The sequence below is a fragment of the Cryptomeria japonica genome, chromosome 8, assembly GCF_030272615.1.
Source record: "Cryptomeria japonica chromosome 8, Sugi_1.0, whole genome shotgun sequence".
Taxonomy (NCBI): domain Eukaryota; kingdom Viridiplantae; phylum Streptophyta; class Pinopsida; order Cupressales; family Cupressaceae; genus Cryptomeria; species Cryptomeria japonica.
The window spans coordinates 557,939,349-557,958,526 of record NC_081412.1 but is presented as its reverse complement, the minus strand read 5'-3'; positions in this window follow the sequence as shown (position 1 = coordinate 557,958,526).

Genomic DNA, 19,178 nt, shown 5'->3' with positions numbered 1-19,178 from the left:
AAACTTTAGAAGTCTAGAAGACAAACTCCGACTGAGTGTGCTTTGATAGAAAGTTAGCGCGTCTCTCCTAGTGCCCCAAAATTCCTCCATTGAACTTTCTAAGAAAACCTTTGTTCCTTCAAAAAAAGGTCAGCACATCATGTCTCTGATAGGTTCTGGAGATATCACCACCTTCAAGTGGGAGCCGTTGATAGAGAAGGTGGTGGGGTCAAAAGTGTCGGCGCAGGCCGCTATGAGCTCAGGGAAATATGGGACCATGGGAACCACGAATTGTGGGTTGCCACTATTCCAAAAATGAACCGCCATGGATTGAGGCTCCGCTCTATGATTGAGCATTTTGTTGCATGCGGCCTCTCAGAGGCTTTTAGGTTTCTTATGAACCTCAAGAAAAAAAAAATTCTCCAAAGAGTCTAGAACAGCGGATGCATTTTGAGTGGTTGTCTTGGTCTTGGTCTTGGTCTTTGTTCTTGGATACTCAGCCTTTGGGGGAATGGCATGTGAAGAATATGAGAGTTCTCCAAACGCGTCCACACAGAAAACTCCATGGGCGGAGCCTGAAGATGTTGCTTCGGCCTCCATTCCAGACCAAGACCTTCCTTCTCTTGAACCTTTCAAAAATTTGAGGGAGGAGAAAAAACACTTAGGCTATGAAAAGATGATGAGATGAAACAGAGGGAGTAACTTCACTCTTAAATGCCTTGCATGCCTAGATTTTTGCACAAGTGAAAGTTTAATGGCATGCGCCGGCCTATACACATGTAAGCTCATTTTGCAGTTGCAATAAACTCCCAAGGAGAATGAGCATCACCATTCCCGCTTCCCAAGATTGCATTGAGTTAACTCGTTGTTACTCGAGTCTTCTTTGAGGAGAAAACATGTTCGAAAAAATCTTTTCTTTAATTGACAGAATTGGCAGGCAGTAAAGACTATGCAAGCTGAGCTAGTCCTATGGAGGTTGAGACCTAAATCGTGATGTACTTGTACATACGCCTAGCATCTACTTGTATCGATTCCTTCTTTGAGGTACCTGGCAGGACATTGCCAACTCTGAATCCAGGCTCATTTGCCTGATGTGAATTAATGGAAACATGACAAGAGCATTGGAGTTTGGGAAGGTGGGCACCTTAAACATTCGTCATCTCTAGCCACAACTTTGCAATAAATATGTCTTTTCATACATTCCTTATTGCAGTTGATGATGTAGAGAAAGAATCCTCTGATGATTTCTGCCATTAAGTGGGTGCTAGGAGAGGACTTTATTGATAATGTAAACTTGTACCGAATGAATACAGACATTTGCTCATGGTTTATAGCTTCATTGCTAGATTGTGGTTAGTTGGGGCCTCTAGCTGCATAGCTGACCAGGGCTATCTTTTCCCTAGACTACTTGGGCGGACTGGAGAATGTGATTGCATATCATGTCCCTTTCTGAGGGCTCCCACTACCATCTAACCTGGAAAGGTTTGTCACTCATAATGAGGAAGTGGCTTGGCATCCGCTCGTTGGTGGGTTGAAAACAATGACATTATCTTCCCATTGGTATCGCGTTGAGCTTGCTCTAGAATTCCTTCTGCGTGTTAATCTAATAGTCCTCATCCCTGATGATACTGAATGGTATACTAAATCTAGGGCCTATATCTTCCCTTGGGTTGTGACACCATATGAACTATCAAACCTGGTTGTTATTTTCCTGCCTGGGGAAGCCTAGAAGCGATTCTGACCCTGAATGGTCAGAAGGAGAGGATTCTTTTGATGATGGCAAGGACTTTGACCTCTTCGTGGATGAGGACTAGGATGTAGAAGATCAATGGATCTAGGAGCTCCACCACTACTTGACTTTTGCCTCACCTTTTTGTAAAAAGGGGGCCAAGAGCCTGCTTTCTAATTGTAATAGAAATACAAGAATGTTTAATCTAATGAACTTTCTTTCTCTTTGTTTAAACTTGGCATTCTTTACAAATTCTTTCACTTTGGCACTATCATAGGGAATAAATGAAATAAATAGGCACTCAAAAGAACTATTCACAATATATACAATATATTAAAAGAGAAAAGAAGGCTTTGTGAAATGGCTTGAGGTGGAAACCATTAACCAGAATCTAGAGGGGGGCTCCCTTCATGTCTTTGAGTTCGAATGTGTTGAAACCTTTTCAATTTACAATGTGGAAAGGCCCTTCCCATAGGCAATCGAACTTGGCGTGCTGGTTGGGCTTCACCGCCCTTTCATTGTATTTCAACATGAGGTCTCCAAGGCTAAAAACCGAATTAGACCTCCTTTTGTTGTCAAACCACCTTTTGATGGTTTCCTGCCTATCTTGGAGAGCCACAAAGGTTGTATCCCTTGCCTCTTCTAGCTCCATAATCTCCACTAATCTCACGCCCATTAGGCCATTCTCCGCCACCTCCATGAACTTCAGTAGCTGCAAGGCTGGGATCTCTAGAGACATGGGGAAAAGTGCATCTTTTCCATATACTAGCTTATATGAGGAGTTTTTAAAATTTGTTTAGGTGTTATGTGGTCTGCCCATAATGTGCTTCCCAAATGATGGTGCCACTCTCTCTTATATTCAAAACCTATTCTTTTAATAAGTTTGATCAAGTTCTTGTTAGTGGAATCAGCAAGTCCATTCCCCTAAGGATAGTAATTCGAAGAGGTTTTAAGATAGATACCTCTATTGAGGGAAAATTGGGTAATTCGCGAGCCGGTGAATGTACACACATTGTCTGATATGATTATTTTGGGAGAATCGTAATGGCATGCCAGATCTTCTAGGAAATCCAACACTTCATTTTCAGATGAATTCATTACGGAATGACTTCGGACCATCTGGTGAAATAATCGGTGGTGGTCAGGATCCACTTGTGTCTGACCGAACTAGGGGGGTTGATCATTCTGATGAAATCAAGACCCCACTGGGTGAAAGGCTCTTCTACTGACACAGGCCTGAGGGGAATTGCAGCTCTTTTACTCCTACCAGTATAATACTGGCACTCTTTTCATTCCTTCACCAAATTGTGTGTGTCCTTGAACATAGAAGGCCAAAAATATCCGGCTTGGGATATTTTGATAGCAATTTTACGTGTGGAGAAATGGCCTCCAGATGATCCGTAGTGGAATTCATGCAAGATTTTATCTGCTTGGCTCCTACTTACACAGTGGAGCAGGATCTCGTCAAAATTTCTCTTGAAGAATGCTTCTATCAAACGGAAACCATTATTTTGGAGCCTATAAAACCTTCTCTTTTTGGGAGGGAGATCCTAGGGAAAAATCCCAGTCTTCACGAATTTCTTCCTGGCCTCGATCCAGCAAGCTTGTGGAGCCTTGGGTGAAAACGTAATAGCCTCCTCCGTAGTCATTTCATCTCCACAAGGTTCGCATCCCTAGACTATATATTCGCAAAGGCCCCTCCCACAAATGAGCTTTGTTGGCTTGACATCGATATCATATTCCAGGATCTTGGTGATCCAATTTTCCCTTTTTTCAGTGATGTCACCCTCCATAATGTACTCCCGCACTGCAGGATGAGCTACATACATCGTAGTTTTATTACAGGCGATGAAATGCCTGAACTTCTTCAGTCCTTTCACTGCAGCTAAGGCCTGTTTTTTGACAAATTTGTATTTGGCCTCATACTCTTTGAGGGTCATTGAATGGAAAGCTACGGGATTTTCACCACCCTTTTCAGCATCTTTCTGGGTTAGGACCATGGCGATGCTATACTAGCCAGAGAAAACATACATTATGAAGTCCTTTGACATATCTAGGTTGGACAACATAGGGGCTGAACAGATAGCATCTTTGATTTTATTAAAGGCTTTTTTGGCTTCAAGGGTCCATTTGAAATGTATATCCTTTCTTAGCATTAGGGTGATGGGTCTTATAATTATGGCAAAGTCTAAAATGAAATGACTAACAAAGTTGACTTTGCCTAAAAAAGACTGGACTCCTTTTTTGTTGACTGGAAGGGGGAGGTCTTTTATGGATTTGACTCTGTCCGGGTCAATGGAAACACCTTCTTTTGATACTATATGCCCAACTAACTTTCCTTGAGGGACACCAAAGATGCACTTCTTTGGATTCAAGGAAATCCCAAATTCAAGATATTTTTAGAACACTAGCTCAAGATGATCAAAATGATCCTCTCAGTGTTTGGAAAATATAGTCAGGTCATCTAAGTATATCAAAATGATCCTATTAATGAGTTCTTTGAAAGCCAAATCCATGGCCCTTTGAAAAGTCACTCCAACATTTGACAACCCGAAAGGCATCTTCTGGTATGTGAACATTCCACATTTGGTGGTGAACGTTGTCTTGTGTTGGTCTTTTGTTTTTACCAGTACTTTGTTGTACCCCGAGAATTTGTCGAGCATTGAAAGCATTTCTGACCCCACCACTATGCTTAGTAATTGCTCTATTGATGGTGAAGGGTAGTGGTCTTTGAGAGACACTCAATTCAGATCTTGAAAATCTACACAGAGCCATGTATCTCCATTATTTTTCCTTACGGGCACTAGATTTGATACCCATGTGCTATATTTTATGGGGTAAACAATCCTTGATTCGATCACCTTCTTCAGCTTCTGAGCCATGAGAGACTCAATTTTTGGGTTGACTAGCCTTTTCTTCTATCAGACTGGCTTGGCTCCATCTATGAGCTCAATGGTATGTTGGATGATGCTAGGATCGTATCCTTTTAAATCATCATAAGACCAATCCAAGACACCTTCATATTCATCACAGTATTGGACCAATCTCTTTCGGTCTTCAAGGGAAACACCTTTTCCTATTTTGAGAACTCTCCCACTTCCTACTAACATTTTGGCATAATCCCCTTTGCTGGTCGTGAGCTTTCGCTTGTCATTCTTAGCATCATCATGGTCAAACAGGTTCTCCAAAGTGATCAAGCTGTTTGGGAGCTTGTTGGATTTCAGCTGGATAATCTGATCTCCATAGGCTTCTTTCACCTTGGGTTGCAGTTGATCTGCAAATCCTCCTAAGTTTTGGATGAATAAAGCTATTTTTTCATTGCTCTCAAAAACTTGTCAGTGAGTATCATTATCAAGAATAGCCAGACAGATGACTATACAAACTGCTTGGGAACCAGTGAGTAAGTCAATGGCAGGGTCAAAATGCAATCTAATAGCGGCCATCTGGTCAGCCACAGCATTTAATTTCTGAGGGATACTTACAATATTGAAAGCATCAAAACTCTCTATTAGATCCCACATTCTAGAATGGTAGGATCTCACACGGACGTGTTTGGGACTGGACATTCCCCGAACTTGATGGACAACCAGCTCAGAGTCGCCCAGGGCCTTCAATTTTTTAATGTGCATCTTTTCAGCCAAGCTCAAGCCTTGGATCAGCCCCTCATATTCTTCTTCATTGTTAGAACATGTGAATTGTAACCGGAAAGGCTTTAAGATTTGTTTGCTTGAGGGAGGTGTGAGATAAATTCCAGCTCTAAAGCCCTTCCTGCATTTTGCACCGTTGAAGTGCAGGGTCCATAGTGCTAAGGATAACTATTCTTTAGAAAATGGATCTTTAGTAAGCTTTGGGATGGCCTGGTTTTCATAAAAAATGCAATAGGTACCTAAGTCAGTGGCATGGTAGTTAGAAAAGGGATCAGAATCTATGAATTCATTCAGGAAAACTTCTTGCTTGGGTGAAATTTCCCCAGTCATTTCTTCATCTTCTAAGAGCTCTACCACTTTTTTTTCCTCATTTGATATAGAAGTGTGGGTCGGTTCAAAATTAATCATGGCCTGGTCAGCTACATGCTCAGCATGGAGGGGTTCTGAGAGGATTTTTAGTTTGGCATCATGTTGTGTGCAGAGGATGAGATGGGACCAATTTAAGGACAGATAGCCTCCTATCTTAGCAGTGAAGTCTCAGGAGAGACAGAGCCCAAAAATAGGAGGGATGTCGATGACCACTACTTCTTGGGATACCGTAACGCTAGGACATGCGAATAAGGTCAGAGGAAGGCTTTTAATAAGACCTACAATCTAGACCTTGTTCCTGTCAAGCTGCATAACCCCCCTGTTCAAAGGTTAATACATGATGTTCAATACCTCGACAATTTTCTTAGGCATGACAGTGGTGCAAGCTCCAGAATCTATCATGGAATTATGTAATAGTTTATCCCCAACTATAAGGGTAAGGTAAAATGGGTTTGGTTTGGGCTTACCTTCTATTTGAACCTTAGGGGGTGGGATCTGGCTAGTCAGCATGGTCAGAGAGTGTGACTTGTTTGTTGCGGGTTGGAAACCTGTTTCATTGATTTTTGGAGATTTGGGAGCATTTTTGCTGCCATCTTTTTCGCCATTAGACAAGGCCTCTTTTAACCAATTCTTTTTCTCAGGAATACTCAGAAGGTCCCATAGAGAGACATGAGCCAGAGCTTTCTTCAGTTGCTACACCACATCTACTATTTGGGGTGTGGGAATATTCAGCTTATAAGGGATGAACTCTTTTCTCGGATAGGTAGCACCGATGACTGGTTGTTCAGGAGACTTGTATGTGGGTGTTCTTTTCAGAATGTCGACATTCTCCTTGGTGAAATGACTTTTAGAGTGGAGGTTATACTCTGACTACACGAAGGGGGCTCCATCTTTTGAAGTGGGTGCGCTATTCATGAGCGCAGCATCCTCATCCTCCATCCACGAGAAAAGCACATTATTTGGAGTGATCTTTGCTTCTTGATGCAATGACATTCCTTGCATTTGAGCAACAAAAGCCGCATTATCCATACCTGAAGATGTATACACAGATTCGTCTGGTGTCACACCTAGACTTCTTTGTTCTGCAACCTTCTATTGCAAGTTCCCTCTTGGGAAATTTATCGAGGCATGAGCATTATTACATGGAAAGCACCAAGAATTGGTATCATCCACCAGGTTATTTTGACCCACAGTCGGCTCTTTACCAGTGGCTGGATAGATAGTTTGTAATGGATTCGAGACTGGAACTATCTGGCCATTTAGCTGGGAGGGTTTGTCAGTAGGTGATTTGTATGCTGGTTATGTTGGTATGGAGGTCGATTCCCTTGGAAACTTTGTTGGAAAGGAGGCTTGGCGGGCAAGACCTGGGCTCTCTTTAGATTAACAATCTCATTGGAGAAGGATCTCAGGAGTTTCTTCATATCACTGACCTCAGCGGCCAAAGAGGATAGCGAGGGGAGTAGGATATGAGTATATAGACTGTGGAGCAAATATACTGGGAGTGGCTTCCTCTAAGATTTGAGGAGATGCCTCAAGAAAAATCGGCATGATAGGGAAAGGAGCTAGCTTCCTGGAATTGATTAGGTTTTTTTCTGCTTGGATCACTATGTCGAATGCTTGTGGGAGTGTGTTGCCTCAAAGGGACTGGATCATCACTGATATGTCAAAATTGAAAGCTTTTAAGTAGAATATGAAATCCATATCCGTCGGGGGCGGGTAGACAAAGGTATCCTCTACTAGGTCCGCTGAAACCTTAGATTGAAATCAGTTGGTGCTTCTTGAGAGGCCCTCTTTATTGTGATCAATTGGTGCATTAAAGTCGACTTGTTTTCCTTATCGGAGAACCTTTGGAAAAAATAGTCTCCCAACTGATCCCAATCTCCTATAGTGTTAGGACCCAACGATCTAAACCAATCCATAGCTCTTCCTTTAAAAGAAGCTATGAGCAGTCTTAAGGCCACATTATGTTCAGTAATTCAATGGACAGTGTAGACAGTGGCTACATCTTGTAAATGCTCCCCAGGAGTTTCATAACATTCTCCAGTGAACTTGGGAATGACTTTTAGTGCGGCTACAAGGATAGCTCCCCAAACCATGGGAGGAGTTGAGGGAATGAGAGGGCTCCCATTATCCCAAGTTATGAAATTTCTGAGGGGAATGTGTGCCATTGTTTTGCGGGTGACTGCAGGAAACATGGGAAAGCTTTGTAAGGACGAAGATGCGGCTGAATGAATGGTCACTAGAGGTGGCAAGAGAAGGTGAGGATTTAAAGTTGTCTAACTCTTGGTGATAGGTCTATGACTCATAAACTAGCTCAGAATTATATTTGAACTTGAAGTCCCACTGGGCATGCCAGAAAAAGAATTGTTGACTCTAAATTTTACTTTGGGAAACAAACAACCTTATGGGAAATTCGGTGATGGGGGACCTACTGCATGGGATTCACTCAATAACCTTAGGATTGAGAAGTCGTCTCTTCCTTAGTGGAGAGGGAAAAGGGAGAGAAGGAAATTTAAAATAAAATAATCTATTCTATTGAGGCAATGTGCCAGAACATTTCATAAAAAGAATATAGCTTATAGAACTAGGAAACACATGGTTTTAAAGCCCATTCAACAACCTACATGCCCAAACAGAACTAAAATTAAGATACAATTAAAATTCCTCTGAAAAAACATAAAGAAACATATATCATGCATCCACTAGATAACAAGTGTGGAACATAGTATAATCGGCAGAGTATTATATAGATATTTTTGAAGTCATCAAACATACAAAAAAATGCACAAAATCCTATTTAAGCATCCAAAAGAGGTAATCATGAAGGCCGCAGGCACAATCTTGATTTACTTTCCTCCTGAGAAAACTATAACAGTTCCAATTCTAAGATCCTTAATTGTTTTTCTTTAAAAAAATTGAACCCCCATAACAGGGAAAAAACAAGCATAAATAGAGCCCGCGGCTCTGCTAATAACTCCAAAATATGCCAAACATGCATAACCACCCCTGAATGGAAAAAACCAAGCCATGTCATCCCACAAGGTCACACCGAGCAAAACGGTCCCAAGGTTGTTCTTGCTTGCTGCGATGATCTTCATACTGGCCCAAACAGAAAAGATTTTGCTAACTGCAAAAGAAAACGCAGCAGGCAGGGAGGCCTCCTCAGAAAAACTTCTTCAAACAGAAATTCATCCACCCTCTTTAAGATGCCAGGTGTCCCTTTCCCGCTTGAGCTACAAGGTGGGCCCCAGAAATAAGGCCTAGTCAGCAAAACTTCTCCATTTGTCGTTATCGCACTACTCCACTTCTTAAATGCAAAACACGGACCATTGGGGACAACGCCAAGTTGACAACTATCCTGCATGCCACGCACTGCCTGAAAACCGAGAAGAAAAAGAAGATACTCCGGCCGCAAACTTGCCCTAGGGATTTTAATGTGAAGAGTATCATTCCAGCAACACCTTGTAGATGCATATTGTGAAATGATTTTTTAAATCATATGATTGCTAATCAAATATTAATTTAAATCCTTTTTCTCAAACAATATCATGTCTTTATCTGAGGTAATTCTATAATGACACCTCTCTAGTATCACAAATATTATATATATATATTATTTATAATTAAAGCATTGACATAATTATACCTATTCTAATTTTATTTTCATTCAATAAAATATTGATTTTTGTATTCTTGTAGTTTAGGTGTGGTCACCTAGATAGCTATCATGATGTTATTTGAGGCATCTCTATGGTTGCAAATAAATGCCTTGGAAATAACTTAACATTACATGTCAACAAGATATTTACATGCCAACCCATTAAGAGCTTGGAGTTAGAAGACATACTATTTCGTAGTCAAACTCTTGATGTTATATTAACAAAATAGGAATGAACTAAAGACCTAGTATTTTCAGAGTCCATTTTAGTTTGTATTAATGTTTCTAGCCAAAAACATGTAGCAAATTTGTCACATAAATATTTCATAGTAGATTTTGTAATCCATTGTTTTCCTCATATTAATGATGGATGAAATAGTTTGAATTAAAATGTTGATCTAAAAATACTGTTGGCATTTTTTATGTTTATGTTGTGATTGTCATTGATGGACACACACTTGCATTAAGATCCTCTTTATATGTGTGAGTTAGAGCACAACTGGTATTTGTTCCAACCGGTATGTTGTATTATAGTCTTTACACTATTGATGTTTTGCAGAATGTGTTTACCGGTCTGAAGCGGCATGTCAACCCCAAGCGGTACGAGGGATTAAAGTGGCATAAAACATTGTTACCAGTCTTCATTTTTGACAAAACGGAAACCGATATTTTGTATGAACTGGTAATACTCTGTGATGAGTTACCAACTGGCATTTTGTAATGAGTTACCATCCACCGATCATTTGACGGTGCCAACTCTCTGGCGGTGCTTTTTGTGTCATGCTACCAGATATGTCCAGATGCATTGAACCTAGGAAATTGTATTGTAATCCTATTGGACCGACATGAAATCAGTTTCCTTTATAAGGACATCATATCTAGGGTTTTAGGTTGTTGTTGAGGTTGATGTTGTTACTAGGGTTCAAGGTAGCTGAAGAGTTAGAGAGAGTATGAATGTGCAAAAGATTGAAGTAGTGTTGTAATGCATTAAGATCGAGCTATCAAGGATCTAAGCAATCAATCTGTACTATTTTCTAGATCACTCACTTGTTGATTACTCACATCTTTGACAAGTCTATAGCCCTTAACCAGGTAGGCCCAAAAGCCTCTTGTAAATCCTCTAACAAGGTGGTTCACATCTGTGGATCTAAAATCCTCTAGCAAGGTAGTCTTTAATCGGACTTATCTCCTAACAGAGATTGAGATTCTTAATAGGATCTGTTCTGGAAAATAACATTGTAAGACCTTAACTGGTTCGACCTTAACCGGTCTAGTTCCTACTCTGCAGATAGTTACTTGTGAGTTCCATCTCACTGTGGTTTTTCCCATTTGGGTTTCCACATCAAAATATCTTGTTTTATGGTGTTTGTGCTTCTGTGGGTGAATGCATCATTAGCTATTTGGTTTGCATGTTTGTTAACTGGTTTGTCTACTAAATTGTTTTACTAGTTTACTGTTAGTCTTGCAAAGTGTTTAAGTGCAAAGATTTTTGGCATACTAATTCACCCCCCCCCCCCTTAGTATTCATCAATTGGTATCAGAACCTACCTTTCTATAAGTTTAACCACTTGGAAAGAGATATGAGGGAATACACATTGAGGGAACTTACTCATTGGCTCACTCAGTCTGAGCAAGCCTATGATGAACTTATGGCTAAATATAAGGTCTCTTAGGTAAAAAGGAGAGATCATGCTGAAAAACTGATGGAGCTATCGGAAAATAGTTCTTCAGATGAAGCAGACATGGAAGCCCTAATTGCAGAAGTAAATAAGTTAAATGAATCAAACTCCAACCTAAAAAAGGAGTTGGAGGACTGACTATCCGGATGTGTCAAGAGCTTGAGAACCGGAGGAAAACTAAAGATCTAGTGAAGGATAAAGATCATGAGATCTCCAAGTTGAAGCAAGATATCAGTGCACTAACTGCTCAACTCCATGCTAGCAAAGTGGAAAAGGACGACATGCAAGGTGAACTAAACAGTGCCATCTCTGAGAATGAAAACCTGATGGAAGCAAATGCTGCTATTTCCAAAGAACTCTCTGAGTCAAAGGAAATACTTGCTAAGTTCAACAAGAGTACTGTCAAGCTTGAGCAAAAGCTTGAATCTGCCAAACCGGTCAAGAATACCAATGGAATTGGTTATTCCAGTCATGAGGAAGGTGAGACCTCTGGTACAAATGCTGGAGCATCAAAGAAACAACCAGCATCAAAGGATAAAGGTAAGCAAAAGTTTAAACCTGTCTGCTTTAACTATCTTAAAGAAGGACATACTATAAATGTGTGTAGGAGTAAGGCTTACAACAATTTTCCTTATTTCCTAAATGATAAGCCTAGATCCTATAGATTCAATGGTAACTGTTATGCATGCAACAAGTATGGGCATAGAGCATTTGAATGCAGGTCTGTCATGAATGACACTGGAAGATATCCTCAGAGGACCCAAGGAGTTGGTCCTGAACCTTTTGTGAACCGAAATCACAACCGGTTTAATGTCTTCAATCATCAGCCAAGAAGTAGTGGCTATCAAGCGGCAACCGGATGGAGAGAAAACTGTTGGATTTGTCATGATCATGGTCACACTACTGCAACATGCAGAAGGAAGAATGGAAACATGAACAATGGACCTTGGAGAGCACCTGGATTGGTCTGCTATCACTACAACAAACTGGGTCACATTGCTAGATTCTGTAGATCAAGAAAGAACATATCTGATGATATACCAGTCACTCCGGAAGGAAATATTGATGTTCAAATAGTTCAAGCAGATATGAACAAAACCTGGAAGAAGAAACCAGTGGTGTTACAAGAGGAACCGGTTTCTGCAACTAGTGTGGAAATATTGGAACCAGCAAACTAAGCCTCAGAAAAGCTTAGGGGGAGCAAATAGCGAAATGTCTCGAACCCCCAACTAACACCGATAAAAGACCTTAACCGGTATGTGATACCTGTCATTTGGCAGAAGACCAGAAATGGTAAAAAGGAAAATTAGGGTTTATGCCCTAATAGAGGAGCATTAATGGCGGTAGGTGAGAGATATGTTTAAAAGCATTTTTCAAATCATTTCTCACTATCAGTTTTCAAGCAAAGAACAGTTTTACAAAGAGCAGAGCGACGAAAAAGCGATTTGAGCTGAGATCTTGAGAAATTGAGAAACCGTGAAGGAGATTCAAATTCAAACTACAAATGGTCAAGTGGAGAACACATAGCGGTGATTCAGCAACTGACAGAGTATGGAGTGAAGGAGAATTGGAAAGCCCTACATTCACGTGTTTTCAAAGGTGTTTCTCGAAGTTCTTAAAGTTTCTATCATGGCTTTCACATCTCATACTAGTTCTAGTGCATCTATTGAATCTGAAATTTTTATTCAATGAAAGTCCAAGTATAATGCCCTATCACAAGTTCTAGCTGGTGTGATAGTAGAAGAGGGAATTTCTGACTACATAGACTGCAATATTGAAGACCTAGGGTCTCTAGCTATCCACTCCCAGCTAGGTTTGTTTTGTGGGAAGGATAAGAAAATCAAACCAGAGTATAATATCTTGGAGAAGAAGAAACTCCACAATGTTGTCTACTTCCTGGAAGATTTTACAGAAGATCACATAAGGATCATTTTGAGAAGAGTCCACAGTGACAAGATGTACCTGGAGAGGATGCATGATATCACGCCGCATGAAATTCATGCAGTCACCGATTTCTGCAATACACGAGATATGCCAGCCCTAAGGACGGTTAGCAAAATTGAAATGTCCAAGATCACCGGTTCAGTGAGTGACTCATGTGGCATGACAGTCAATTCAATCAAGGATGATCTGGTGAAGTATGCATGTATGGTGATTGGTTACTGGATGTTCTCAGCCAGCAAAATTAACTTTGTATCTGCTGTAGTGGTAAATGCCACTTACCGGATGATAAAGGAGGATGCATCATTTGACCTATGCACCGGTATGCAGAGGCAACTCCTATTGAACCTGAAATCAATCAAACAAGATAATGCACTAAGGTTCGAGTTTGGACAACTATTGGTTGGGTTGTTCTTTTACTTTCAAGGATACTTCCCAAGAGTGGGAGACATTCAGTGGTCTACGGACCAACTGGTTACTAAATAGATAAAGGAAAGTTTGCAAGCAGTGGGAACCGGTTATCCTAAAGTTCTGAACAAGTATTTTGATGAGTTCAGATGAAAAATGAGCCAAAGAATGAGAATATCAAGTGACATCATCAAGAAATATGAAGAAGATATATGTTTCACCATCAAGGTGGATCAATGCATAATGGAGGCTGTTGAGCCCAGACAAGAAGAAGTTGAGCCAATGGGCTATGAGGTGATGTATGACATGCTAGAAGGGTATGCCTCTATCCTTATTGCCTCACCTCTTGATCCTAAGGCAAAGAGGACTGGAACCTATCTAGAAAGGGTTACACCGGTTGAGGAACCCTTTGCAAAGAAAGGAAAAGAACCTACAGTAAAGAAGGCAAAGGCAGTGCCTGCAGCATCAACACCAGTTACTACTGCAACTCCAAAAGTGACCAAGCGGTCACCAGCCAAAAAGATATCGGAAGCAGCATCGGCTAAAGTCTTCAAGAGGAAAAGGAAGACAAAAAGCAACTCTCTGGAATTAGAGGAAACTGTGTCGAAGGAGCAGCCCAAGAAGGCGAGATAGATGAGAAAGAAGACAAAGAATGAACCGGCATCATCTGCACCGGTAAATATAGATATCTCCTCCTATAAACCTTTGACACATTGTCAAAGAACAATAAAGAATATTAGGAGAAAATTACTACATGATTTAGTAGACTACTATGATGATTTTAGTGATGAGGAGAAAGAAGAAGTGCTACAGGAGATTATTGTTTATTTGTATACAAATGACCGGTTGCCATCAGAGATTAAATCTCAAACACCGGATTCTTTGTATAAGGCATTAGATAATAAATGGCGCATTGCCATAGAAAAGGAATAGGAAATTAAGGAGAAATTTTTTGCTCAGTACTTTCCTGACCTGTCAAATTCTAAATTATTTGATGTTATTGACCAAAATAAAGGACTCTTCTTCACTAGAAGAAGAAGACTCTGGTTGTTAGAAGGAAGAGTTGATGATGTCGAAAAGGACACTCATTAGCATATGGTAGCCACTGTCCAGACTCACAAAGAACATCTAGCCAACCGGCAAGATGAAGAAGAACCGGTTATATCCAAATCAGATGAATTATTTGATGATGAAGGAAATCCGGTTGTTGAACCAATCAACACCATTGATGTCGATGCTTTGGATGCTGAGGATGTTACCCAGGAGATACCATCTGAGGCAATAGGATAGGAGCAACAGGCTGAACAGGAGAAGAAAGCTGAGGACAGACAGGAAGTGGCAAAGGAAGAGGCCAAGCAGAGGAAGAAGGATGAAGAAGAGAAATGGAAAAAGGAAGAAGAAGAGAAGCGGAAAAAGGAAGAAGAAGAAAAGAAGAAAAAGGATGAAGAGGAGAAAAAGAAGAAAGATGAAGAGGAGAAGAAGAAGAAGAAGGAAGAAGAAGAAAAGAAGAAAAAGGATGAAGAGGAGAAAAAGAAGAAAGATGAAGAGGAGAAGAAGAAGAAGAAAGAACAAGAGAAAAAGAAGCAAGAAGAAGAAAAGAAGAAGAAGGAACAGGAAGATAAGGAATAGGAGCAGAAGAAGGAAGCAGAAAAGAAAAAGGCTGAGGAGGACAAGGAAGCGGAGAAAAGGAGAAAAGCGGAGAAGAGCACCCAGATGCAGACTCCAAAGGCAACTGGAAGTCAAGCTAAACTAGCTGATCTCACCAGTCCTATCAATCTCCAGTCTGCAAGTGAAATGGAGCTAATGTAGAGCATCAAGGTAGCTCAAGAGCACCTTGAAAACATACGGAGGAAGAAGGAGCAGGATGTCATTCAATTGGTTGTGGACACACTTACCAGTTTGATACTCGGTACTAACCTTCCGAGCACTAAATCATCACTGGCCAAACTTAAGCTCCTATGCACAATTGTGGATGATCAGGTGTAGAGCTTGGAAGAGGCAGCTGAGGCAAATTTCAAGAAAGAGCATCAAAAAGCTCTTAGCATTGCTCTGGTGAAGAAGTTGAATGAGCTCCGATCTAAACTGCAAAAAGACCAAAAGGATATAAGGGATGCTTTGGATGATGACCCCATCTGTTCTATGATGATGTGCTAGCTCAGAAGCAAAAGCTTCAAACAGACTTACAGTCCTACATGAGCACATTCAAGCCACCTTATGATTCCTTTGCAACTTATGGGCAAACCATTCACCGATTTCACATCCAATCAGCAAAAATGGAGCAAGAGATCAACACCCTCTCTAGAGATTTGCAGGAGCTACAACTGGTTCTACTCCCACGACTGCAAATTCTTTAGAAGTGCTATCTGAACTTGGATACCTTGACAGTTACACAGGAGATGAGCATAGTTGATGCCATGGAAGAACAGGTCTCCCAGATGCAAACAGAGAAAGAAGTTGCCACCTCCCTACTTGAGTCCTGGTCTTTATCGATGAAACAATTTTTGCAGGACTTCAAATCTGTTTTTGACAAGTATTATTCCTTATTGTCATAAACTTTTATTATTTTAATATCAAATGAAAATAGGGTTGTTCAGCTGTACTTTGTCATTGTTGGCAAAGGGGGAGAAGAATTCTATTTGGACTTTGGGAGAAGTATTGGGAAAAGTATCTAGTATCAAAATTTTGATTATATGCTCTATATATCTCAATGTTTATGCTCTTTATGCAAAATTGTTATACATTGTATTTTCAAAGGGATAGTGTATAGGCTTACGGGGAGCAATTTTGCCAATGGCATGATTTTGTTGTAAAACACTTAGATGTCAAAATTTTATTTTCCTAAGTGTTGCCATCAATGCCAAAGGGGGATATTGTTGGCATTTTTGATGTTTATGTTGTGATTGTCATTAATGGACACACACTTGCATTAAGATCTTCTTTATATGTGTGAGTTAGAGCACAACCGGTATTTGTTCCAATCGGTATGTTGTATTATAGTCTTTAGACTATTGATGTTTTGCAGAATGTGTTTACCGATCTGAAGCGGCACGTCGACCCCAAGCGGTTCATGGATACCAAGTGGTACGAGGGATTAAAGCGGCATAACACATTGTTATCAGTCTTCATTTTTGACAAACCGACAACCGGTATTTTGTATGAACCGGTAATACTCTGTGATGAGTTACCAACCGGCATTTTGTGATGAGTTATCATCCACTGATCATTTGATAGTGCTGACTCTTTGGCGGTGCTTTTTGTGTCGTGTTACCAGATATGTCTAGATGCATTGAACCTAGGAAATTTTATTGTAATCCTATTAGACCGACATGAAATTAGTTTCCTTTATAAGGACATCATGTCTATGGTTTTAGGTTGTTGTTGAGGTTGATGTTGTTACTAGGGTTCAAGGTAGCTGAAGAGTTAGAGAGAGTATGAATGTGCAGAAGACTGAAGTAGTGTTGTAATGCATTAAGATCGAGCTATCAAGGATCTAACCAAGCAATATGTGCTATTTGCTAGATCACTCACTTGTTGATTACTCACATCTTTGACAAGTCTGTAGCCCTTAACCAGGTAGGCCCAAAAGCCTCTTGTAAATCCTCTAACAAGGTGGTTCACATCTGTGGATCTAAAATCCTCTAGCAAGGTAGTCTCTAATTGGACTTATCTCCTAACAGAGATTGAGATTCTTAACAGGATCTGTTCTGTTAAAGAACATTGTAAGATCTTAACCGGTCTGGTTCCTATTCTGCAGATAGTTACTAGTGAGTTCCATCTCACCATGGTTTTTCCCATTTGGGTTTCCACATCAAAATCTCTTATGTTATGGTGTTTGTGCTTCTGTGGGTGAATGCATCATTAGCTATTTGGTTTGCATGTTTGTTAACCGGTTTGTCTGCTAAATTTTTTTGCCGGTTTACTGTTAGTCTTGCAAAGTGTTTAAGTGCAAAGATTTTTGGCATACTAATTCACCTCCCCCTCTTAGTATTCATCAAATAATTTACACGATTTTCTACCAATAGTATTCATATGAAATATGAAATATTGATATGCTTGGATATATTTGTTGAGTGATAGATTAAAATAATATTAATGAGAAAAAATATTAACTAATCAAAATAGAACATGAAGACCAAGAGATTAAAGAGTAACTAGAATACTACAATTGAAATTTAATAAATGGTCAAATAATTCTTTTCATTGTCAACAAGGAGGTGTTTCTCCTTGTGTGCCACATTATTTCTTATTTTATTAGGATGCAATCATGTAGTTATAGAGTTAAAATTCATGCAATTGAATTAGTGATTAAAAAACGCATTTTCATATTGAGCTATATGGGTAATAAGTGACAAGGTTGAGTTGTTAAGATATATGGTTTCATTCACGAGCTATTATATATTTATCATTAAAGATTATAAATTCACCTTTATAAACCTATGTAAAGGTAGAAATTAAAATGATGACGATTGTTACTTATTTATTTATTGAAGGAAGAATAATATAATATATAGATGACACAGTAAAACAAAGGAAACAACAAAATACAAATAGTGAAAATACAAACTACAAAAGTTAAAGGCTTTAACATATAGTAGACAAGAAACCTAACCAAATGACAAGAAAAAAATATCATATGTAGGGAATTATAAGCATATTGAATAGACCATGTTGAAAAAGGGAAAATAGTTCAACTAGCAATATATAGTAGTTGTGTGTGTGAGATTTGGGAAACTTGCAAGGGCACAAACCCTTCAATAAACCATTATTTGCATGGGTTAGTTAATCAAAAACAACAAAATAAAATCCATTGCAAGTCATCTTATTGCCTCCTAGAAAGTGTGAGTGTGGATTGCTCTCAGATTGCTAAGCTATCCAATGACTAGACTACACTCAAACGGGGGATTTTTAAATGCATGCAACTAGGTGAATGCAAGATTAATAATTAAATGCAAGATTGAATGCAAGATTAATTGATTAAGAAAAATTAGATTATCAAGCTAAATGATCAAAGATTTAAATGAAGCTAAGCTAGATTATATGCAAGAAATTGAATCTAGATAAGAGAAATGAATCTAAGCTAATGAACTAGAAGTCTAAATGAAAACTAAGTTGATTGATGAATTAAATATGCAAAGCTTCTTCAAAATTTCCTCAATAAACTATAACACAATATTAGCATAATAACGATGTAAAATTCTTGGATGTTGATTGAAGAATGAGAGCCTAAATTTATAGGAAAATCAAGAGGGAGACCAAAGGTCAGGATTGATCTTTAATGAATGGTCGAGATCGATTCGAAGGAATCACAATCCAGGTGAAATGATTTGATTACACAATTTAATTCCATTTTGAAGAGATAAGATTGAGTTCAAATTAGCAACTCGGACTCTTTTCATTTTTCTTGAGTTCAGTCGATTTGTTTTTTTTTTTGAATTTTTGTGCTCATAATTTCCAGTTTATTTTTCAAATTAATTCCTCTTTCTTGATTTGTTTCCTTTTTTTGAAGATTTATGGAAATTTGTATTTATTTATTAAATATGCAAAAGATATTTAATTAAATAAATGAGATATTTGATTTTAAAAAGATTTTCTATTTTGAATTTTGAATTTGATCAATTAATTAAATGAGAATTTAATTAATTTTAATTGCCATGTTGCATTTTCATACCTTAGGAATTAATTAATCAAGCTCTCATGATTGATTTAAATTGATTATTTGATTCGGAACCTTGATGAATTTTATTGAATTTAAGCACATTAGTCGAGAT